This window comes from Macaca mulatta, chromosome 15, assembly GCF_049350105.2.
Source record: "Macaca mulatta isolate MMU2019108-1 chromosome 15, T2T-MMU8v2.0, whole genome shotgun sequence".
In the NCBI taxonomy this organism is placed as follows: domain Eukaryota; kingdom Metazoa; phylum Chordata; class Mammalia; order Primates; family Cercopithecidae; genus Macaca; species Macaca mulatta.
Window position 1 is genome coordinate 61,437,454 of NC_133420.1, and position 25,086 is coordinate 61,462,539.

The 25,086-nt window shown below is 47.1% G+C and overlaps 1 long non-coding RNA gene and 1 other non-coding gene across 2 annotated transcripts in view; both read right to left on the reverse strand.

The window, feature by feature from the left end:
- LOC144334622 (uncharacterized) overlaps positions 1–25,086 on the reverse strand; it is a 377,237-nt gene that overhangs the window by 252,344 nt on the left and 99,807 nt on the right. The gene's annotated exons all lie outside the window — the stretch shown is intronic.
- Positions 12,561–12,694, reverse strand: LOC114672901 (U8 small nucleolar RNA). Its single transcript, XR_003723430.2, has one exon. It is a non-coding gene; the product is annotated as a U8 small nucleolar RNA (small nucleolar RNA).

Genomic DNA, 25,086 nt, shown 5'->3' on the forward strand with positions numbered 1-25,086 from the left:
CAGGTGCCTTGATGGAAAAGGTGAGTTAGGAGCTGATGGTCCTGCTGTCACCAGCTGGGGGACTTTGGGCTCTTTAAGAAGCAACTTAACTTCTCTCTGCTTAGTTTCCTCATTTGTTAAATGGGGATGGACCGGGTCTCTACCTCCTAGGATTATTGTGAGGATGAAATAAAATAATACTTGTAAAGCATCTAGCATAGAATCTGGAAAAGAAAGCCGCCAATAGACAGCAGTCATTGTGTGGAAGACCAGGCAGCCTGAGTGGCCACACCCATGCTGTGCAAGTGCCCTCCCAAGGGCCATGCTCCAGGAGGTGCACCTGGCCCATGTCATGCCAGGCCTTTTCCTGGTATCACCATCACTGGCTCCCTAGTGCTGTCACGATTAGCTCCTTAGTGTGACATTCAGGGCTCCTGCCACCTCTTGCCAGCCTCCCTCCCAGGCCTCCTATAGTGCATCCTTCCTTCCTTCCTAGTGCATCCATTGGTGTCTGAGTCTAATCTGCTGCCCCAGGGTAGATTCCCACTCCACTTCAAACCAAGAGTGTTCACCCCACTCATCAGTAACAGGCCTGAGGCTTGCTCCACAGCTCCTGGGATGCAAGGACCATTGCATGCTTTCCATAATAAAACCAGTTTGCCCAGCCATGTCCATGGTCGACAAACAGTCTCTCCACCTCGCTTACATGTTACAGGAAGCCCCCAGGCTTACACAGTCCAGTTCTCAGGGCTACTGTCCCTTGTGGTCATGGCTACCCCGCTTCTTGCTCAGACCCCTGGGGGCCATCCAAAGGCAAGTCATTGTGCTGGACATCCTACTCCTCCTTCTTCACCATGCAAGGCCATGTGGGTCCCTGCTGAGGCTCCTGGGGCTCCCAGGCTACCATATAGCCCCCGTACCCACCCAAGGAGCCACACTGCTATGAGGCTCAGGCCCCTCCACCCTCTTAGGAGCTTGCCATGCCACCACCTTTCCGAGGCAGGGGATGGGGGAGCAGGACAGGCACTGTACCCTGAGGTTGGACACATGAAGTTCAATCCAGAGCATGGGTCCTCATGCCCCCACCTCACACAACCCAGTGTGATCACCTAGGCTCAAACCCCCCAACTAGAGATGGTCTCAGTTCACCTCTCCCTGGCAAATTCTTCACTCTGGACTTAAGACTCCAGAAAGCCTGTTTCCTTCCCCCAGTGAAAGGTCAAAAACAAAATGAAAAGCCCAAACTTTAGAAACATAGGCAGGTTCCTCCGTAGGCAGGGAGACCTGCAGGCTACAGTGAAGCCTGGGGGAAAAATGCTTTTGTTCCTCCTGGAGGGCCCAAGAGAGTCAACACAACAAAAAACCAATTAATTTTTCAATACTCCTGTTGGTTACATATTCAGTGTTAGCCAGAATCCAATCTAGCCCACTTTAAAAGAATAGTTCTTATCTTCTCCATCCCACAAAACGCAAACTAAAAGGATAGAAGGCTGTGCATAGCAAGTAAGTAATCATCTTTGGGGTGGCAGGAAAATGTCTGCCTCTTCAGCGGGAAAGCTTTGGAGACACATCATGTTTCCCTTTGACCCTGTGGTCCACTGAAGAATGACCCCCAAAATCTCCAGGTCCTAATCCCTAAAACCTGGGAATGTTACCTTATGTGGCGGAAAGGGTCTTGGAAGGCGTGATTAAATTAGGGATCTTGAGATGGGGAGGTTTTCCTGAATTATCTAGGGGGACCCTAATTGCAATCACAAGTGTCCTTATAAGAGGGAGGCAGAGGGAGATTTGCCACCAGTGGAGAAGGCAATGTGACCACGGCAACAGAGACTGGAGCGCTACAGCGGCAGGCCAAGGAATGGAATGCCAGAACCTGGAAGAGGCAAGGACATGGATTCTCCTCTGCAGCATCCCGAAGGAATGTGATTCAGCCCTGTAAGACTCGGTTTGGATTTCTGGCTTCCAAAACTGTAAGAGAATAAATTTCTGTTGCCTTAAGCTATTAGGTTTAAGTTAACTGGTTACAGCAGCCACAGGAAACAAACATAGCCCTGACTGCCAGGAACCTGTGACCAACTGCAACAATCTTCTTGGTCTAAGAGGTCTGAACAATTAGGTTCCTCCTGCTTTATCTGTAGGGTATAAACAATTTGTGTCTAGAAAGAAAGAGGCAAGTGAATGGATAGGTAAACTGAGGCTAGATCATAATAAGGATGGTCTCGAGCTCTTGACCTCATGATCTGCCCACCTCGGCCTCCCAAAGTGCTGGGATTACAGGCGTGAGCCACCGTGCCTGGCCATAAATGATCTTAAGTGACAATCTAAGGACTTTAGCTTTTACTCTGCAGATTGTGGCAAGCCATAGAAGTGGAGGAGGGAAATGGTGTGAACAGATTTCTTTTTAATACACTGCAGCTCTGTAGAGAAAGAATGGGAGGCGGCCAAACTATATGCCAGGACACGGGGAAGAAACTATTGCAATAATGCGAGAAAGAGATGAGGATGGCAGGAGCCTGAGAGGTCAGGTGGGGAGACACCCACAGAGGCCTTTAGGTTCTGGCACAGAATGAAGAAGAGTAGCTTTTATAAGAAGGGGGCAGAGGAGAGCAGGTGATTTTCAAAAAGGACAAGCCAGGTTCCCTTTTATTTGGATGAAATCTAGCCTAAGAAGAGGAAGGCATTTGATCACATGCCTCTGGATATATTTTTAAATGGCAAAAGCCAATCAAATCATTCACTTAAAAAGGAAACACTTTTGAAAATTCCAAGCAGATCAGCCCATCTCTGACTAGTATAGTGATCAATATAAGTCAGTTCACATACTTGCTTTGCGTCATATTTTGCAAAGCATCCAGCCGCATTTCATGTGGGGCTTTGCGTGATCAATGCAAATGACATGGAGATGTGGGACTTTTACAAGGGAGGTGGCCTGCAGAAAGGTACCTTAGGCTGGGAGGCAGGAGCTCCTGGGTTCAGTCCTGACTTTGCCCCTAGCTGTGTGGCCTCAGACAAGCATTGGCCCCTCTCTGGGCCTCAGTTTGTCTCTAGAGCAGCAGTGTTCAAACAGGCGGCAGAGCTCGGGAATTCCTTTTTGTTTGTTTTTTGAGATGGAGTTTCACTCTTGTTTCCCAGGCTGGAGTGCAATGGCGCGATCTCGGCTCACCTCAATCTCTGCCTCCCGGGTCCAAGAGATTCTCCTGCTTCAGCCTCCCGAGTAGCTGGGATTACAGGCATGCACCACCACACTCAGCTAATTTTGTATTTTTAGTAGAGATGGGGTTTCTCCACGTTAGTCAAGCTGGTCTTGAACTCCCGACCTCAGGTGATCTGCCCGCCTCAGCCTCCCAAAGTGCTGGTATTACAAGCGTGAGTCACTGCGCCTGGCCAGAGCTCTGGAATTCTTTTTTTTTTTTTTTTTTTTGAGACAGAGTCTCGCTCTGTCACCCAGGCTGGAGTGCAGTGGCGGGATCTTGGCTGACTGCAAGCTCCGCCTCCCGGGTTCACGCCATTCTCCTGCCTCAGCCTCCCGAGTAGCTAGGACTACAGGTGCCCGCCACTACGCCTGGCTAATTTTTTTGTATTTTTAGTAGAGACAGGATTTCACGGTGTTAGCCAGGATGGTCTCGATCTCCTGATCTTGTGATCCGCCCATCTCAGGCTCCCAAAGTGTTGGGATTACAGGCGTGAGCCACCGTGCCCAGTCCTGGAATTCTTAAGTGCACTGGGGCCATACAGGCCTCAAAGAGGCCAGGTATCCCTCTCCTGCATCTTGCAGGAGGCCTGTTCAAAGGTAAAGGCCATTTGTTTTCTTCCTTTAGCTGACATTTATTGACTACTCACTATCTGCCAAGCACTGTTATAAGACCCTTGCCTGTGGTACTTGTTTTGCCAATGAGGAAACAGAGGCACTAAGAGATGAAATGACTGGTTCAAGGTTGCACAGCTAATACGTGACACAGCTGGGATTCGAACACACACAGTCTGGCTCCAAGGCCTGCAGTTTCAGAAGCTCGCTTCTTGTCTCTGCTTATTCTGTGTCCCCACAGCCTTCCATTTCATCCTCCATTGCACCTGGAGCATGCTGCTGTGGATGTTTGTGTCCCCCACCCCACAGCTTGATATGTTGAAATCCTAACCCCTAAGGTGATGTTACTAGGAGATGGGGACTTTAAGAATTGATTAGAAGGCTGGGCGCTGTGGCTCATGCCTGTAATCCCAGCACTTTGGGAGGCCAAAGTGGGTGGATCACCTGAGGTCAGAAGTTCGAGAGCAGCCTGACCAACATGGAGAAACCCTGTCTCTACTAAAAATACAAAAATTAGCTGGGCGTGGTGGCACACGCCTGTAGTCCCAGCTACTTGGGAGGCTGAGGCAGGAGAATTGCTTGAACCCAGGAGGCGGAGGTGGCAATGAGCCAAGATCACGCCACTGCACTCCAGCCAGGGTGACAGAGTGAGACTCTCAAAAAAAAAAAAAAAGTGATTAGGTGATAGGACAGGGCTCTTGTGAATGGGATTAATGGGATTAGAGCTCTTATAAAAGAGGCCCCAGAGAACTCCTTTGTGCCTTCCACCATGCAAGGACACAGCAAGAAGGTGCCATCTATGAACCAGGAAACAGGCCCTTATCTGACACAGAATCTACCAGCACCTTGATTTTGGACTTCCCAGCCTCCAGCACTGTGAGAAATAAATTTCTATTATTCATAAGCCACCCATTATGGAATTTTTATTATAGCAGCCCAAACAGACTAAGACACATGCTGTCCAGTATAACTCTAGGTTGACCTGTCAGACTCTTCCTGCCACTCTCAGAGCACCTCAAGGATCAGAACTAAGTCCATTTTTATCTCTGTCCACTCTCCCCACCCCCATAGCAAGCCTGACACCTGTCAGCTTAGCTATCAGTGACAATTACTAAGGAATTGTCTGAATGAAGGTTGAAATGAGGATCAGAGCAAAGTCCAGCAATAAAGCACCTCCTCTGCCCACATACTGGGCACCAACTCTGTGCCAGACCATGCGCTGGGCACTGTGGACACAGAGGAATTCGACTGGGCCCCTGACCTCCGGAAGCCCAGCCTGGCCAGGCAGACAGATCTGCGAGCTGATAACAGAAGCCCAGTGTGCCATTGTCTAGCATCACCCAGACAAAGCTCACTTACACTGGGGAAAATCATAACGACATCGCAGGAAACCTGCCTGTGCGTCTGACAGCCAGCCCCTCACCTCACAGACTTGGAGCCCAGCCTGTCCTGGGGGAGGGCAGACAGATGGTGACCCTTGCCGGCCAGCCCCCCACCATCCCCCAGAGAGCTCTTCATTCCCTCATTCAGTCAGACACGCACAGAGCAGCAGGAGGCTGGCTCCGGGGGACACAGATGAGATGAATCAGACACGGTCCACTCCCTCAGGGATGTCACAGGCTAGTGGTCAGGGTGAGCCACAGACACAATAACTGTCTCCCTAACATGCAGGACTCCCTGAGCCACCAGCAAACCACCTCCAGGTGCCAGGTGAAGGGAGGTTGATTCACATATTACAGCTTCCAGACACACATTGAACCAAACCTTGACTTCCAGACACGCATTGAACCAAAGCTTGACTTTACTGTCACACAGCAGTCACTAGCAGAACCGGGACAGAAACTCAAGCATTCTCTCTCTTTATTCCCCATCCTCTGCCCCAGTTTGGAAAGTGGAGATGTTAGAGACTTAATAGGTACCTGTTCTCCCTGGCAGTTGTTGAAATTTGGGTGACAACAGACAAAAGAACTCAATGCTCCCATTTCCTGGGCTCACAACGACAGTGGCCACAATTCTGGTGCAGCTATTGCTCTCACAGCCAGCTTAGCCAAGGGCCTGCTAAATTCCAGACAGAGACACGTGGGTTGACCCCAACCCACACCATCAGCCTGACCCAGTAGGTCAGAATCATGGCTGCCCCCAGAAGGAGCCAGCACTGTCCCCAAACCAACCTCCATTTACAGCCCCTTCATGATGCAGGCAGATGCTGTGATGTGTTGGCAGAGGCCTGGGCACACTGGAGGGTCTATGCTAAGGACAGAAGAGGCCTCCATATCCTGTGCCTGGTAGGAATCTTGAGGTTTACCAGTGCATGGAGGCTTTAAGTGGAGCTTCCTGCTGTGTGCAGTTGTCTAGTGAGCAGGAGCTCAGGAGGACCGAACTTGAAGTAAGATGCTCAGCACCCTGAGCCCCATTTTCCTCATCTGTAAATGGGGATATTGAGAGGAGCCTCGAATAGCCATAAGGACCAAGTGGGATAAAGCACGCAGAACTCTGAGCACAGTGCCAGCCTGTAAGCAGAGCTCAGCAGACCATAGTTGCTGGTAGTAGTAATCACAGCATGAGTTGTAGCAACAGTGGTATCAGAGCTGCTGAGTCACTGGAATGAACAGAGGCTACAGGTTTCAGAAGCGGCCTGCAAGGTCTTCAGACTCCTAGGAGCTACCTCAGGACTCAGAGGCCATGCGTTGGAATCAGACAGGGCTATCCCTAGAAGGGAGCAAAGCATGGGGCAATTCAGTTAACACAGGGCCTCCCTGCAGAGTATACACAAAATGATTATCATAACAACACAGTCAGTGCCAGATGGTGTCCATCTTAGCGTGGTCAGTCAGCAATGCCCTGCAGCACCCCAACACCCCCCAGGCAAAGGGCCTAAGGGGTCTGGGCTTAGGGAAGTGCCAAATACTTTGGCTCATATTCTATTCCCAGTACCTAGCGCAGAGCCAGACACACAGAGGATCCTCGATAATTTTGGTGGGATGAAAAGGACTACTGGGCAGAGTTCTGGCCCCTGTCAAAGGACCTCCCTCTCACTTCTGTTTTATATAATGAGCTTCTATTATATGGAAGATTTTCCTTTGAAGTAAAAGAGTTTTTAAAAAATAAAACTGAGGCTGGGTGCAGTGGCTCACTCCCAGGACTTCGGGAGGCCGAAGCAGGCAGATCACCCGAGGTCAGGAGTGCGAGGCTAGCCTGGCCAACATGCGGAAACCCCGCCTCTATAAAAAAATTCAAAAATGAGCCGAGTGTGATGGCGGGCACCTGTAATCCCAGCTACTGGGGAGGCTGAGGCAGGAGAATCGTTTGAACCTGGGAGGTAGAGGTTGCAGTGAGTCAAGATCATGTCATTATACTCCAGCCTGGGCAGCAAGAGCAAAACTCTGTCTCAAAAACTAGATAAATAAAAATAAAAAATAAAATTGAAATCCAATGACCTAGTTTATGCTCCTCCTTTTATAGAAGGGGAAGCCATGGCACAGAAAGGCATGGGGACCTGCCTGAAGGCACAGAACTTGGCAGTTCCCACAGATTCAGGCTTTCTCCCTCACCTGGTTAGGTCATGTTCCAGGATGCTGAGGCTGTGGGGCGAGCAGCAGGACTGGTCTGGGTGCTGCTAGAGTTACAGACGCTGGGCTCCTGGCGCTAGAAGGAAGGAGAGGTGCAGAGCATCTGACCCCCCCACTGCTGGGAGTGAGACACGACTGCACCATCAGAGGGGCCGCCCAAGATTTATGCACCAGAACGTTCACCATCATGTTATTTATAATGTCGAAAAATTGGAAATGACCTAGAAACAGGTTAATAAATTATGCCAAAACCTTTCAGTGGAATATAAATCAGCTACCAAAATTTATCTCTTTGGAGATTATTAACTGGTGACTTAGAGTCGAGGCTAAACAAGGCTGACACCAATTTTTAAAAATACGTATATATAAAAAAGTGTTAAGAATAGTTTTTGGGGGAGGCTGGAGGGAGTTAATGAGTAATTTTTTTATGGTTTTACATATTGTCTGTTTTTTTCCCAGTTTCCTACAGTAAACATACATTGCTTTTAGAATCAAAAAAGTAAAAAAAAAAAAAAAAAAAATTAAGATTCCCTGCCCAAGGCCAGGTAGGACGCTCTGAGAGGGCCAGCCTCATTCATCCCTTAGTGCAGCAAACTACCACTGTCTTATTTCAGGCCCTTCTGTTTCCAGACACTGGAAATGTCTTAGACATGTGGATCCCTTTTTTTTTCTTTTTTTGAGGGAGAGAGGGTCTCGTTCTGTCACCGAGGCTGGAGTGCAATGACGTGATCACTCCTTACTGCAGCCTCAACCTCCCAAGGCTCAAATGATTCTCCCACCTCAGCCTGCCAAATACTTGGAACTACAGGTGCGCACCACTACACCTGGTTAATTTTTGTATTTTTTTGTAGAGGCTGGGTTTTGCTATGTTGCCCAGGCTGGTCTTGAACTGGGTTCAAGTGATCGGCCTGCCTCAGCCTCCCAAAGTGCTGGAATTACAGGCGTGAGCCACCGCCCTTGGTCTTGGATGCCATCTTTAATCCATTTCATGAGTCAGTTGCCAAATATTAATAATATTAATAGGCTTCTTCTAATTGCTGAGGCAACCATTAAAGATTCTCAAAGTGTCATAATACATATTTTGCATTTTGGGAAACCGTTTATATGTTCAAACTTTAAAACACCAAAAGCGATTATTTTTGTCTTTTGTGCCCTGTAGGTTGCCCTTTGCATTCTAAGAAGGAAACATGCCCACTCTTCTCCCTGCTTAGACTTTAGCAGTTCCTTTTTTCTTCCAGCTAAACTTATCGCTGGTGCTAATGGTCCCTGGTACACTGTGTGACTTGGAACAAGTCACTTGACCTCCCTGGACTTCAGCTACCCCTTTATAAGGGCCTTTCCAGCTTGAGATTCTTACTCTCTCTCAGCTTCAGTTCCCTCGTGGCAGCCAGCTGGCAGTTTTCAGCCTCCAGATGCCTTGGCTGCGCCCTTACATGGTTCCTCTCAAATGTTGGGTCAGTTGATTTCTGCATCCAGAGTTCCAAGAGAAGTCAGAGAAGAAGCGACACCTTTCAGGGGCGGTGCTAAGATAGATTCGGCATCCTAAATGGACAAATCATTCTAATCTAAATCTTTATGGGCTCCCAGTGCCTCATTAAACATCCAAGCCCCTAAGGCTCTGAATCACAGCTCCTCTTCCCTCGCAGCCCTCCAGGAGGAGTTCTGATTACCCCATAAATTACATGTTGTCAGAGAGTATCTGCAGGCCCTTCATCTTGCAACATTTTTACAGGATGTGGATCCTGCCAGGCTCCCACTCCCTCTATCCCCATGGTTACCAGGGAGAGTACCAGTCGAATGTCCTCCTTGGAGCACTAGCTCAATCTCCACTGATGCTTCTCCCCTCTCGGAAATGCATTAAATTCTCCCAAATGGAGAAGTATTCATTCTCAGCTCTTCTACCAAAATGAAGTCCAGGTGGCCTGCAGACCCTGCTGCCTCAGTAAAACTCAGTAAAACCAAACAAACCACTTTCTAGACACTCTCACTCCTCCTGGGTGTTCAAAGGGGCTGGCCCAGGGGCCAGAACCACTACTGGGACCCCAGTCTCAGGGTCAGACCCCAAATAGCCATGGTGACCAGCCAGCCAAGCAGAAAGAATGGCCAGAGAAGCCATAAAAACAAGGTGGAAAGGAAGGGGCCAAAACCCCCTCAGCTCACACCACAGACTCAAAATCTCCATCTCTCAGCCCAGTGGTGGCTGCATTTGATCCCCAGGTCTGGTGTGCCTCCACCTCACCCCTCTGGCCATTTTGATCCATTGCCTACTATCTTGGTTTGGGTTCCCCCAAATGCTGACTATGAGACAAGGATTTAGGTATATTTATTTGGGAGATGACCCCAGAAGACTCCTCTTGGAGAGTGGGATGTGGAGCAGGGAAGTGAGTCAGCCAGCAAAGGGTACAGTGCAAAGCTTTAACCCACTGGGGAACTCTAGGAGCCAGTGCCAAATTCATGCCTCTGAGTGCTCCACACCCCACCTTCCAGAAGCAAGGAGCTGGGGTATGTGCACACAAACCTCAGTCAGTCATTGGCACGAGACTGCTGGGAGGACATATTCTCCAGCACTTGTGACCTGCCATAGACTCTGGCAGGCAGGATAAGTCCTTGGGCAAAGAGATGCAGATGCTGTACTTGGAAATCAGGTATCCATCATGATGCTGGGGATGAAGGATTAGCTGCTACACCTGTTTAGCCACTTAGAAGGCAGCTCACCTCCTCTGGGAAGCTGTTCTGGCTGCACATCCTGTGCAAAGTTAGACAGCTTTACTCCTTGTAACGTCATCTCCTTTAAAGGAGGCAAGAAATGTCAGGATGCTGGGACTCGGGGCAGGGAAGTAAGCTGCCAACACAGCCAGTGATTGCAGAGACAGGCTGCTGTGATGATCTCACTAGGAAGCATAGTGTGACCTGCACCCGGATGCCCCTCCATTCCCCATACTCAGGTGATGCCTTTGTACCCTAGGGAAAACTTAGATAGCCCTGAGCTACATGATCTACATGGGTTCCCAGAGTTCCCCGGTGAGAGGAAACGCCAGTCACCCACGATGGTCACTTGCTGATAACACTCCCTTTATTGGCAGCCTCCCTTCCCTGCTTCACTTTCTCACTCTCCTACATGTGTGTCCTGGAATCACCTTCCAAATAGACTACTTGCACTCAAACCTTTACCTGAGGCCTACTCTGAGAAACCCAACGGTGATAGCAGGCAATGAGCAGAAGTAGACGGACACTGAGATGCTTTTCTGGAGAAATCTCAGTAGTAAGACTGAATAGTATAAAAATGTGAGTTCTTCACAAATTAAATTTTCTGCTCAATACAGTTCCATCAAAATTGTAATGGAAAAACACTTAGAACATCATTTTTAAAAAATAATTTTTAAGTAGTATATTAGCTTCCTACTGCTACTGTAACAAATTGCTACAAATTTAGTGGCTTAAAACAACACAAATTTATTCTCCTATAGTTGTGGGGGATCAGAAGTCCAAGATGAGTCTTAAGGAGCTAAAAGCAAAGCGTTGGCAGGGCTGGTGCCTTCTGGAGGCTCCAAGGGGTAATCTGTTCCCTGTTCTTCTGGCTTTTAGAAGGTGCTCGTACTCCTTGGCTTATGGTCTCAGGACTCCAATCCCTGTTTCTATGGTTTCCTCTCTCTACCACCCCTGGCTCCCTCTTACAAGAAGTCTATTACCCTATGTAATCACATAGGGCCCTTCCCAGATAATTGAAGATAATCTTCCCATCTCAGAATTCTTAAGGATCTTAATCACATCCGCAAAGTCCCTTTTGCCATGTAAAGTAATATATTCATAGGTTCCAGAGATAAGGACCTGGACATCTTTGAGCGGTCATTATTTAGCCCTCCACAGTTAGAGAAGACAAGTAAACGAGCTGAAATTGCAAAGAAATTTTTGAAGAAATAAAGAGTAATGAAGGTAGACTTGCTTACCTGATAAATAAACTCTAGAATCCTAATAATTGAAACTGTACTATTGGTGGAAAAATCAACAATAATAGGATCACAGAAATAGACCCAATGATATGTTAAAGTTGGTTTAAGATAAATGTGGTAGATCAAATAGGTGAAGAAAGGAGGAAGTTGTTACTCAATATACAGTCTAGTTGGTTAAGTTCCTGAGGACAAATAGTTTCCTTACAATTTAAAGCAAAATATAGGTAAAGAGTGTAATGTTTAAGAGTTTAACCAATAAAGGGCTAGAAGGAAATAAAAGTAAAAATATTTACTAGCTTTTGGTATTAAGAAGGATTTCTCTGCCTGTAATCCCAGCGCTTTGGGAGGCCGAGGTGGAAGGACCTCTTGAGACCAGCCTGGGCAACATAGAAAGACCCCATCTCTACCAAAAAAAAGAAGGATTTCTCAGTATAAAATCAATAAAATTCATAACAGAAAAGGTTAATGAATTCAACTACATAAAACTTAAAGTCTCTATGTCAAATGTACCACAATATGATGGTATATTTGATCAAACAGCACATAAAAAGGAGTTTGACATCCTAAGTCATCAAGGAAATGAAAATCATTATTGCAATGAGTTGCCACTACAGTCCACGAGAATGACTAAGATTTTAAAAACTTACAACACCATATGTTGGCAAGATATGGAGAAACTGGAACCTCATACATTGCTGGGGGGAGTGTTAAATGGTACAATCACTTTAGGAAACAGTATGGCAGTTTCTAAAAAAAGTTAAATGTACACTTGCCATATAATCCAGCAAACCATTCTTAGATATTTAGCAAAAAAAAAAAACATATGTCCACAAAAAGACTTGTACAAAAGCATTCATTGGAACATTATTTATAATAGCTAAATACTAGAGACAACCCAAACATCAGCCCACCAGAGAATGAATAAACAAATTGTGCTATGTTCATACAATGGAATATCACTAAGCAATAAAGAAGAGCGTATCAACCATGACAACATGGGTAAATCTCAAAACACATTATGCTGAGTGGAAGAGGCCAGACACAGAAAAGTCCATGCTTTACAATTCCACTTGCATAAAATTCTAGAACAAGCAAGACTGATCTATGGTGATAGAAATCACAACAGTGGTTGCCTCTGGCAGAGCAGTGGGAGGGTGAGGATTGACTGGAAGAGAGCACAGAGAAACTTTCTAGGGTAATAGAAATATTTATATATATGTTCATTTTTTTCTTTCAAAGTAGTGATCGTCCTGAAGAATCAGATAGGAGTACTTAGGGTGTTGCAAGCCCTGATTAGGCAGAGGCATCAGTCACATTTCATGCAACTCTAATCATCATGTTCTATCTGCCTTCCAAAAGGAGGAACAGGTAAGGATTATCCCACCCATCAACAAGTATCATCTATTTTGATAGAAATGTGGGTTACACAGGTATATGCATTTGTCAGAATTCATGAAACTTACATTTAAGCTCTGTGTCAGGATGACCAATCTTTTGACCTCCCTGGGCTACATTGGAAGAAGAATAATTGTCTGGGGCCACACATAAAATACACTATTGTCACAGGATCCTTGAGGTGTCACTTTTCTGGCTGGAAACCTCTGTGGCTGCTGGCACCTTTGCCTGAGTTTTGCTTGGGCCCACTGGACTCGTTCTGCCCACTTGGCCTGGCAGGCTTTGTTCACCTTGCACTACCAGCCTGGATCCCACAACTGCCAAGGGCGAGTCAGGTGCAGAGTGACAAGGGGTATGTGAGAGAGTGAGCGTGAGGTCTGGCTGCAGCAAACAGCCAGGCACAGCAGCTGCAGCAGGGCAGGTAGCTCCAGGCACTGGCATGGGTGCTGGTTCCCTGCAAGGCTGCAGCTGGACGAGGAGTACTGCAAGCAGTTTCCATGGCTGGCACTGGGGAACATGGTGGTGCCTGGAGGCTTGGAGACTCCAAGAACTGTAGAGCCCAGAAAGGGTGTCACAGCCCTGGCTCAGGGAGCTCTTAGGTCTGGGATCCCCAAAGGGCTGAAGCTCTTCTCTCCTTCTCTGTTCTCTCCTTCTCATCTTCTGCAATGTGGCAAGCAAGGGACATGTTTCCGTCCTGTTTGTGTTACAGTTCTTTCAGCCCTGCCATTTGGTAGGTCCCAAATTCTTGTCCTGCATCCAGAAAGAATGAGGTATACAGACAAGTGGAGGGTAGCAAGGTGAAGAAGTGCTTTACTGAGTGACAGAACAGCTCAGAGGAGACCCGCAGTGTGTAGCTGCTGTCTGCAGGCAGGTCATCCCAACAAGTATCCAGCTCTAAGCAGAGAGGAGACCCACAGTGGATTAGCTCCTCTCTGCAGACAGGTCATCTGTGCAGGTCTGGCTGAGTCTGGGGTTTTTATATGCCTCAGAGTGGAGGAAGTATGTGCTGATTGGTCCATGGGCAGCCATGGGCAGACCCAGGAAAGGCACCATAAGTTCTCACTCTGGTTGGCAGATCTGGAAGCCTGACCCCTAGGCCTCAGGCTTTCCCTGGCCCCACCCCTTTTTGCCGAGGAGCCTGTCTGTCTCCTGCTGCCATTAACCTGCCATCCATGGTGCCCACAGTGCCCAGGCTGTTCATGCTGAGGGGTGCCTGCAGACCTGCCCTAGCTGCCCTTATCCCTGCCTTGGCCTCTCTCCCCTGCTCATCTGCATTCAAAGTCTGGAGGGGGATGAAGCAGCAGGGAGCTGGCATGTTAGCACTGTCCTAAGTGTGCACATACCCAGCTGGATCATGACAGCACCCGGGCTCAGCCACAACTTTGCTCCAAAATTGGAGTGGGTGCTGGGAGTGGGGAGAGGCCAGGCAGCAGGAGCAGTGACTTCAGAGCCTACAGGGACGGGGGCTTCCTGGGACCCTAGATTGCAGAGATGCCTGGGTCCACAGCTGTGGCTGGGCAGCTGCAGCTGCCCCAGTAGGGTGGGGCTCCCACCCCTCCTACTTGGAAGTGGGCAGGGCTTCCACCTGTTCCCAGTTCTCACTGGTTCTGTGGAGTGGGCAGCCCTGCCTACGCCTCCCCCACTGCAGCCAGCAACATGGCAGCAGCCGGGCCACCACTGCCATCACCAACACTAACAATAGCTGATGAGCTAAAAACAAACAAAAAAAATCTCATAATGTTTTAAGAAAGTTTACGAATTTGTGTTGGGCTGTATTCAAAGCTGTCCTGAGCTGCATGCAGCCCGTGGGCCACAGGTTGGACAAGCTCAATTGTGCATTTCAGTAATAAAAAGTGACACCAGGTGCATTGGCTCATGCCTGTAATTCCAGCACTTTGGGAGGCCAAGGCGGGCAAATCACTTGAGATCATGAGTTCAGACCAGCCTGGCCAACATGGTGAAACTCCGTCTCTACTAAAAATACAAAAATTAGCCGGGCATGGTGGGGTGTGGTGGGGCTGAGGAAGGAGAATCACTTGAACCCGGGAGGCAGAGGTTGCAGTGAGCTGAGATTGCACCACGGCACTCCGCCTGGGCAACAGAGCGAGACTCTATCGCAAAATTTTAAAAACAGTGAAAGAAACAAAATTAAAGGCAAATAAATTAAAAATAATGTTTGTGAAAATACGACAGTCTTATAACTTTAATATATAAAGGTTACTTGAAAGTGAATAAAATAATTAACATCCAAAAGAAAGAAAAATGAACACGAACAGTCAGTTTCCCCCAAAAGAGATGAATACACACACACACACAGACACACACACACACACAGATACACACAGACATGGAGGTATGAAAAGTAGTAATAAAATAGTAGGAATAGATATTACACATGTATGTGTATATATATATACACACACATATGTGGATACATACATATATATGAAAAGTGATCAAATACATCTGTCTACGAAAATTAGTAATAAAAGAAATAGAAAGTATAATACCAATAAATCTAGATATCAAATTAATTAACAGCAATTGTTTAACAATGGTGAAACTAAATGGCTATCTGGATAAAGAAGGGGACAGTGCTCAGTAACTGCTCACCCAAGGCTTAAGCAAAATCCCTCCTCGGTTCAATCTGTTTTCAAGTCTGCAGCACATAGCAGAAATGACACCATCCAGGTCGGCATTCTGAAACCCAGCCATCACTGTCCGGGTCACCCAGAGCTCCATTTGGAAGCCGAGAGGTGGAGAACCCTGAGCCCTCCACGTTCCCTATGCTGCCCATGAATTTCCATCCTGACTCATACATTCTTTCCCACCTCCCTCATATCTGCAGTCCACATCATTACCTAGAGTCTCACTCATTCAGTTCTCCTATCTGTCCTCACTCTGTATCTCCTAAGTCTTTTCAATCACTCCCTCCTGGGTGTTCTCATGTCAAAGATAGATTTTGACAATCTGATATCAGTCAATAATTTCCCAGAAGGTCATAGGGCCTGAGGAAAGAGGCTTCCCTGATAAGATATCATCTTATTTCCTGTGTATAAGAATGTGCTATCACTAAACGAGCAGAAAAGAAGACAGTTCAGAGAGGTGAAATGCAATTAATAAACAAACATATTAAAATATTCAACCTCACTGGGAATAAGAAAAACACAAATGAAATTAAGGCCTCATTTTTACTTATAAAATAAAAAAAAATTAATTTGCATTTACAATACCTACTCCTGAGAAGAGAATAATAAAATTGGGGGTACTGTGTATTGTATTGCCCTTTGAGAAAGCAGTTTGACAATATGTATTGAGTCATAAATGTTCATACTGTTGACCCAGCAATTCATCTTCTGGAATAGTACACTGAAGAAAAATGTCTAAAAAGAGAAGAAAAAAACTTCACGTACAAAGATATTCACAGTTGTTCAGAAACCATATAAATAACCCACAAGAAGAGAGTTAAGTAAATTAAGGCACATGTAAAAAATGAAACAGTGTGTAGGCATTAAAGTATGACTTAATAGAAATGCAAAAGCAATTTACTGAAAAAATGATCAGCCACCCTCATGATTAAATAAATGCAATTAAAGTGATAGGGACATACCATTTTCCATCCTTCAGATGGACAAAGATTTAAAACCTCATTAACATCCTGTTAGGAAAATCAGGGCATGTTTATTTACTGTTTGTGGGAGTGTAAATATTGTGATTCCTTGTGCATATGTGGGTAGACCATCCAAGCATACAAAAAATATGGGCAGTAATGTAATGAACACCTGTGTATCTCCTACTTAAGCTCCAAAACATTCACATGTATGTGACTTCTTTGAAGAGCAATTTTGCATTGCCTATCACACTTCTAAATGTATACATTCTTTAACTCCAATAATTGCATTCCTAAGAATTTTATGTACAAAAATAGTTCCACCTGTGCACAAAAATAAGTGTATTAAAAGGTATATTGCAGTATTCTTTTTAATGGCAATAGAGTAGAAACAACAGAAAGTCCACATAGTTGTCCTTTGTAGGGACATGGATGCAGCTGGAAACCATCATTCTTAGCAAACTATCACAAGAACAAAACCAAACACCGCATGTTCTCACTCATAGGTGGGAACTGAACAATGAGATCACTTGGACTCGGGAAGGGGAACATCACACACCGGGGCCTATCACGGGGAGGGGGGAGGGGGGAGGGATTGCATTGGGAGTTATACCTGATGTAAATGACGAGTTGATGGGTGCTGACGAGTTGATGGTTGCAGCACACCAACATGGCACAAGTATACATATGTAACAAACCTGCACGTTATGCACATGTACCCTAGAACTCAAAGTATAATAATAAAAAAGAAAGGAAAAAAAAATTCCAAAAAATAAAAATAAAATAAAAAAAAAGAAAGAAAGTCCACATAGTAGAGGGTTGTTGAACAAGCCCTGCTCCATCCCCACAATAGAACAGCATCCCGCTCTTGAAAGGGAGCGAATTCTCTCTATATGCTAATAAGGAAGTATCTCCAAGAAATAGCATTGAGTGAAAAAGCAAGGTGCAGAACAGTATGCGCAGTAGGATCCCACTTGTCTATTTTAAAATATATGCACATATATATTTGTATATGCATTAAAAATTTTGGGAAGAATTCCCAAGAAACTGATGAAAAGCAGTTTCCCTACTGGAAGGCAGACTGAGGGAGGATGGAGAAGACTTTCATTTTCATCTTTTATTCCTTCTGAGCTGTTTGCATTTTGTTTTACCATGTGCATGTGTTGCTTTTGTGATTTAAAAACTAATTTTAAAAGATAAGTATGAATGCTACATTGCAAATGGGAAATGCATATGATACTAAGTGAACAAGATGGACTCTGCTCTGCATGTCATGCAGCTGTATACAGCAGGGTCTTGTGGAGACAAAGGTAATCCTGCTGCCTGTGTCCTTGACTCTGGCCCTGCCATCTACTCCAGAATCCCCTCCCTCTCCCCAAACTTCATCCTCTCCCTTGAGCATTAGCACCTCAGGTGTCTCCTCATTAAATCAAAACCAAAAACAAAAACTCAGCAACCTCTCTGGCTCCAGCACTCCCTGTTCCTTTCACAGCCCCTCCAAGCTGGCTTCCGTCCCATCACCCCCTTGTTCCCAGCTTTTTCCAAGCTCTCAATTACAGTCACTCGATTGTAAAATTACTTTTCCATTACCATATCACTGGAGCTCTCTGCAGAGGATCACTTCCTCATTATCTCCTCTTGAGTCTTGGGTCGCCCTGGACCCTTCCTGACTCTCTCAGCTCCTGGAAGCCTCTTCCTGGCCAGTCTCCTCCCTGAACTCTGGCAGATTAAGCTCTAGCCCTCCTCTCTTATGTCTATATACAGTCTCCCTAGATGATGTCATCTATTTGAGCTGCAGAATCCTCACTTGTATAGTGAAGACACCTGACACCGCCTATGGATGCTGTACTGTTTCTTGACCCAGAATACATTCCTAGGAATGACAACTCACTTCTGCTTTGTGGAATTGCTCATTCTCCATTCCACACGGTCACAGGGGAACTGCCAATCACAATGACCCCATCCTCTAACTTCAGGACTGGGGTACTCTTATTCATTCTTAATCCAGGCCAATCAGAGTTCTCCCAGAACTTTGCTGCTGGCAGAAATTAGCCTCTTTCCCCTGGAGATACTAAGCCTTTCTGGTGGAGAGAACCTACATGCAGAGTGAAGCCAAATACAGCCCAGCAGAACTGAGATGCGGAGAGACAGATAGATGGACAGACAGGCTATAACTGACATCATTGAACGTCACTGAACCCCTAGGTCCAGCCATGCCTAACATCAGAACCAAGCAGCCCCTGGACTTTCCACTTACATGAGCCAATAAATTACCTTTTCACTTGAGACAGTTAAAGTTAGAATTATGACTCATAACTAGAAGAATGCTGGCTAATATACTCCTAAACCACTATCTGAAGCTTCACATTTATAAGCACGACAGTCTGCTGGATATCTCCACTTGCAAGCCACCATGAACCTCAGCCCAACACGCCCAGAGCTGAATCCTTTGTCTTCCCTGCCCCTAGCCACCCAGCTCCTCCACCATGGTCTTTTCCCAGCCTCTCCAGCTACTAGACACACAAGCTAAAACAGAGCCAACAGAAAGCTTGAAATAATAGCTTTTTCTGCCTTGTTTGAGATTTTCCAATTCAATTTTGTAAACATCAAATACTGTATTCAGTTGTATGAGTTCCAGGAAACTAGGTTAAATGGCATCTTTAGAAAAATTGAGGATCGGCTATGCAGGAGCTATGCATCAGTGCCTCACGCAAGTGCTTTCCAAAAGGTTAGACTTCCTCCCGCTTTGCTAGCCCAGAAATCATTGCTGATGAGTCCATGCAGACTGGATTTCACCTTTCCCAAACCTAATACTTTCAGCTAATGGCAGTCCCAACACTGCCATGAGAAGCAACTTGCCAATCACTGCACACCTCCAAGCTCATCACTCCACTCCTCAAGAACTTTCTATGGCTCCCCATCACCAAAAGGCTCCAACCACCCTGGATCATCTACTGCTCCCTGGACATACTGCATGCATTTCTGCCCTGGGATTCCACTCACTCTCTTCCTAGTCATTCTATTTCCACCTCGTCTCTGCTTCCATCCTGCCAAGGCGTGGATCAAATTCGCTCCATCCAGGAAACTGTGGTGCCACCTTCATTCCCAAGTAGGATAAAAATGCCTTCTTCTTCCGATACTCAAAGAACTTATTTGTAACTCTGATACCTCTGAGAACATATTGCCTTTGGTTAGTTTCCATGTGTGGGTTCACACAGCTCATCTCCCCAGCTAGGTTGTCAAGTCTACTTAAAGCCTCGCCTCAAAGCTGGATTGATGTCTTCCTCCTCTGAGCTCCCGTAGCAACGAGGTGCATCTCCCACACTGCCTTTCACAGTGACTATAACTGCCTCTTCCCAAATCTGGCTCTCCTCTTTTTGTGTGGGTGCCAGGCAAACTCATGTGTCTCCATCACAAGACCCCTGACACATTTGCTTGATGCCATCAGGTTCTGTTCCCTTAATCAGATGCCTTTGAGAGCTTGAATCAATTCAGCTCAGCCAGAAAGGAGCAGTGGCTGCCTTATCTAGGGTAAAGGAGGTGAGAAGGCAGAGATTCCTGCCTGGGGACATCCAGAAGTCACCAAAAATTAAGCGTACATTCACAGGGCTAGTCACCCCTTCAACTGCTGATAGCCCCTTCCCTGGGATCTCGATAGCAGGTTTGGACAAGGACATCACATGCAGAAAGCTGCCAAGTCCTCTCCCTTAGAAACTCTTCAGGAGCTGAAAGAAGAATGAGCAGAGACAAGGAGAAACAGCCGAAGGAGAGGAGAAAAATCGAAAGAGCCAGGTGTCAAGGAGGCAAGGAATCCATTTCGAGAAAGAGGGCTGAGAAGGAGCCAGAAGAAACTGGCTTCCCTGACCGAGAGGAAGTCTCAACTAGGCTGATGGGTTAGGGAGGATAGGGGTAAGTCTGGAGCCCGCTGGAATCCTTCAAACCTGCTTGTGTAACTAAGAAGGAAAAAGCCTTTTCTTTCTTTCCACCTCCAGCCCTTTGCTCAGGTGCAGCCTTCTTCTCCTCTAAAACCATTTCCTATCTGAAAAGTCCTCTCTGCCTTTACTGCCCAGCTTGATCTGACCCCTCCACGAAGCTGCCTTCTGGGTGTCCTGCCTTCCGGATTGTGGGAGAGATTCCCAGTCCTTTTAGCTTAAGGCTCTGACTCTTGATGATAAAAGGCATTTCATTCTGCTGCATGTCACACTTATGTGCGGCCTATCCTGCCCTCAAGGCTGTGAAAGCAAGCTGCAAAGAACAGGAGGAGAAGGGTAAGTGACTCCTGCAGACCCACTAAGTGCTGCACCCAGGCTTGGGATGCTTTCCCTTTCTGCTCTGAAAGCCCTGAGGCTCTGAGGATGAGACTCAAAGCAGCCATCAGAGGTGAGATATGTCTTTTCCTTTTAACAATGTATGCATAAAACCCCACACCCATTAGGATGGCTAGTCTCAAAAAGGAGAAAATGACAAGTGTTAGTGAGAATATGGAGGATATATGTACCACTGAGCGGAATGAATGGCACAGCCACTACGGAAAACAGTGCGGTGGTTCCTAAAAAACATTAAACGTAGCATTATAATACCAACTGGGTGTGATGGCTCACGCCTGTAATCCCAACACTTTGGGAGGCCGAGGTGGGCAGATCACCTGAGGTGAGGAGTTTGAGACCAGCCTGGCCAATGTGGTAAAACCCCGTCTCTACTAAAAATACAAACACACACACACACACACACACACACACACACACACACACACACACACACAAAATGAGCCAGTCATGACGGTGCACACTTGTAATCTCAGCTACTTGGGAAGCTGAGGCAGGAGAATCACTTGAACCCGGGAGGCGGAGGTTGCAGTGAGCTCCACTTCTTGGTATATACCCAAAAGAGTTGAAAAAGCAGGGTCTCAAACAGATATTTATGCACCTGTGTTCATAGCAGCATTATTCACAACAGCCAAAAGGGAAGACCACCCAAATGTTCGCCTATGGCTGGATGGATAAGCAGAATGTGGCATACATACACACAGTGAAGTATTATTCCAACTTAAAAGGAAGGAAATCCTGACACCTGCTTCAACACGGATGAATCTTGAGGACACTATGCTAAACAAAAGAGACCAGTCACAAAAAGACAAGTATTGTATGATTCCACTTCTATGAGATACCTAGAGTCGTCAAATTCGTAGAGAAGGAAGGTGGAATGGTGGCCGCCAAAGCACGGGAGGAAAGGGAACGGGGAGTTATTGTTTCGTGGGCACAGACTTTGAGTTGTACAAGACAGGAGAGTTATAAAACTGGATGGTCGTGATAGTTGCACAACAATGGAAATATGTTTAACACCACTGAACTGAACACTTTAAAATGGTTAAGGTGATAAAATTTTGGTCGTGTATTTTACCATAATTTTTTAAAAGCATGCAAAACTTGCATTCCACTCCATAATATATCCATCTGATCTTAGTATTAAAATGATTTATGAATTTTTCTCTCTCGAAATCTTTGGTAACAATTGATGTTACAGGAAGATGCCCTGTGTTTATCCTGTCCTCGGGGAGGGAAGCCAGAATCCCTGTGTCCGCCCTTCCTCTGCCCTCCTCCCCCAGGTCCTCAAGTGCTCTCCTGCCTGCCAAGAGCTTCCTCCTTGCCTTAGGGAGGCAGAACTTTGTTCTGCATTCTTCTATGCTGCTGATGGTGGGAGCAGCCTACTCTGGAGGACCGGAAGCTTTTGAAGAGTATGGCCAGAGAAGGAAAGCTGAGTGAGATGTTAGAATTAGACCAAATGCAGCTTCTTCAGTTGACGAATTCAGTTTCACAGAGCAATCTTTTTTCCTTTGTTAGAGTAGTGGCTGTCTCCTGGCTCCCACAACTGCACAGAACAAAGGAGCTCAATTCAGCTAAGAATCGCGTTTCCATAATTGTGCATTGGAGTGCTGAGGCTACCCTAGGATACGCCTGCGGCTTCCTACCCATCCACTCCCCTGTCTGCAGTCTCAGCTTCTCCTCTCCACACATCACTGAAAGGGGATTCCTAAAACTGGGCCACTTAGCAACTTGATGTCCAACACAGCACTAGGCTCTACAGGTCATAATTGGACAAGTCTGACCCCATTCCTTCCCTGCCTCCTACGGCTCCCCCTGTCTCTAGGTCAAATCTGAAGCTCCATAGCCTTGTTCCCAAGCCTCATCGCCTGCTGCCTTCCCAGTGAGCCAGAAGCTCACAGTTTCCCCCAAGCTTTTGGACACTCTGTTCTCTCCACTTGATTCTAAAACCACTGTCATCCCAGAGCACCATATCTGCTCTCTTTCAGGTCCAAAGAACTTGCTATCGTGTGCTTTGCTCCTCTGTTAAACTGTGGTCACCCTAAGTCTGAGGTTGCTCACAGTTCAGCTCTGGCCGGGTGTGGCATGTAGGAGACATTAACAAGCATTCTAAAGAAATTAACTAGAGAGGGCTCCCTTGAAAGAGGTTCCCAGACTCACTGCGATTTTCTGTCCTCTGCAGACAGTTCCCAGCACTTCATGGTTCAGGCCATGGGTGGGTGCCTGATCCAGCCCAGGCCGGTTTGAGTCCTTCTAGGGATTTCCCCAACAGGACCTGGGGAAAGAGGACCCATCTGTCTCTTGGTGTAAAGCTCTGAGCTGTGGGACAATGGAGAGTGGTCAGCACTGTGTCCTCTAGTGTGGAAAAAGCCATCAGAGGCACAGCTGACACGAAGATAAGCAGAGATGAAAGATGGTCCTGGCTGCATTCAGCTACAGGGACATGATTTGTTGACGTGAGTGAGGCATTTCCATGATTTTGTGACATGGAAAAGCCCAGTGTCTTTTCAATAACTCCCTTTGCCCTTGGCCTAAGCTTATTTGTGTGGGGTTTCTGTGACAGCCAAAAGCATCCTGACCATAAATGACTGAGTGAACCAAGTGTATTCTGACTTTTTATTCTGACTTTTGTCTTTGCTGCAAGGAACCCTGAAGTCAAGCTTGGAAGACTCCCTGTAGGAAGAGGTCCCAAATATACCTTATCATCCACCTGGGGCAACAAGAGGCCTTTGCCATTGCCCCTGTTCCTTCTTCCCTGGACCCAGTCTCAGATGTTTTCCTCCCTCTGCCTTCCATTCTAGAGAACTCCATGAAATTCCAAAGAACCTATCCCGACAGGCAACTGCCAGTCTGTCCTCTTTGGTTCCAGGAGCTCAAGCCCAATGGAGTTTCCTCCCCAAAGGAGTGGCCCAGTCCTATTCCTCACTTGTCCCCTGCCCAGGACTTTTTCCTGGGACCCCGCACAGACAGCCTGGCCAGCAAGGAGGGGTGACTGGAATGGAGGCCAGGGGTGACTGGAATGGCTTGGGTGAGGGGGTAGGGGTGGGGAAGTGTTTCTCTCACTGTACAAGCCAAGAGCTGTTCGGAAGTCGATTTCAAGATCCCATCTCAGTGCTATCTCTCCAGCCCCTCATCCTTAATGAGATGAGACAAGATGAAACAAGATAAGAGAATGGGCAAGAGACAGCCCAGAGCGCACTGGAAAACCCCTGGCTGGTGCAGAAGCCTCAGGCTCCAGTCCCAGCTCTGCCCTGACTGGCGGTACAAACGCATGAAAGCCCCTTCCTGTCTCTGAACCTCTCTTTCTCCAGCTGCAAATTGAGGGGGTTGGATGGCTTCTAAGGGCCCTTTCAACTCTGATAGAGGAGGACTCATCTGTTAGATGGGAAGGGAGAGGGAACAGGGAATTCCCAGGGGCAGGGGGAGAGAGGGCAGCACACACATCAGAGAAGTGCAGCCATGTGGCAGCCTGGGACCCCAATCCAGTCCCATGCACAGCCGGAAACTGATGCTTGCCATCCTGCCTATGGTCCCTCCCTTCAGACAGCAGGGCGATTTGGGGGTCCCCCCAGAGATAAGAACCTTATGGACAAGGTCTGTAACTCCAGTGCCCTGTGGAGGTCCCTGCAGCCTAAAAAGGCATCTCTCTTTGCATCCACCCCACCACCTCTCCTCCTCCCACTTCATCTTGGCCCCCTCTGATGGCAGGGAAAAGAGATCCAGGGGATAAGCCCAAAGAACAGACACCTTTGAGGGAGGTTTCAGGAGAAGAGGGTGACAGGGAAGCCATGGCTGGAAGTCAGGAGACCCTGGCCTACCCTGTGCCCCCTGGTTAGTCCCTTCCCCTCTCCAGGCCCAGGTCTGTCCTTTGCACAATGAGGGGCGGGGCCACTAGGCTGCTGAGAACCCTGCCTTATGGAGCCTTTACCCTGGGAACAATCCTAGGTCCTCAGTCTCCCAGAGATGGTGCAGCTCGATAATCTCATCATCTCACTTACCTGGGGCATTTGATGGTTAGCCTGAGAAGGAGAGAGAGAAACAGTCCCATCCAGGCAAATTATAATCCTCAGCCATCACACGCAGCCAAGGAGCCAAGGACAAGACGTAGGCCACCTCCCAGTGCCAACCCTGCCACCATTCCCACCATCCCCAGTGTACAGCCTGCATCTTTTATGTGTACTGGAAAAGCAGGGCGAGGGGGGTTTGAATAGGAATAATCCTTTCCCTGCCCCAAGGAAGGCATGGCCCAGCCAAGTCACACCTGTGCTGTGGGAAGAGGCTGAGATCTAAGAGTCAGCTGTGCTGCCTCAGGCCCCAGGGAAAGGAGAATGGGAGGAGTCAGGAAGGGGAGGCAGGAGGAAGGGGTTTCTCCTGGCTTCGCTGCACCCAGTGAACCTCCTGGTGGATCCCCTATAAGTAAACACTCCCACATATAAATGTAGGCTCCAGTGCAGCC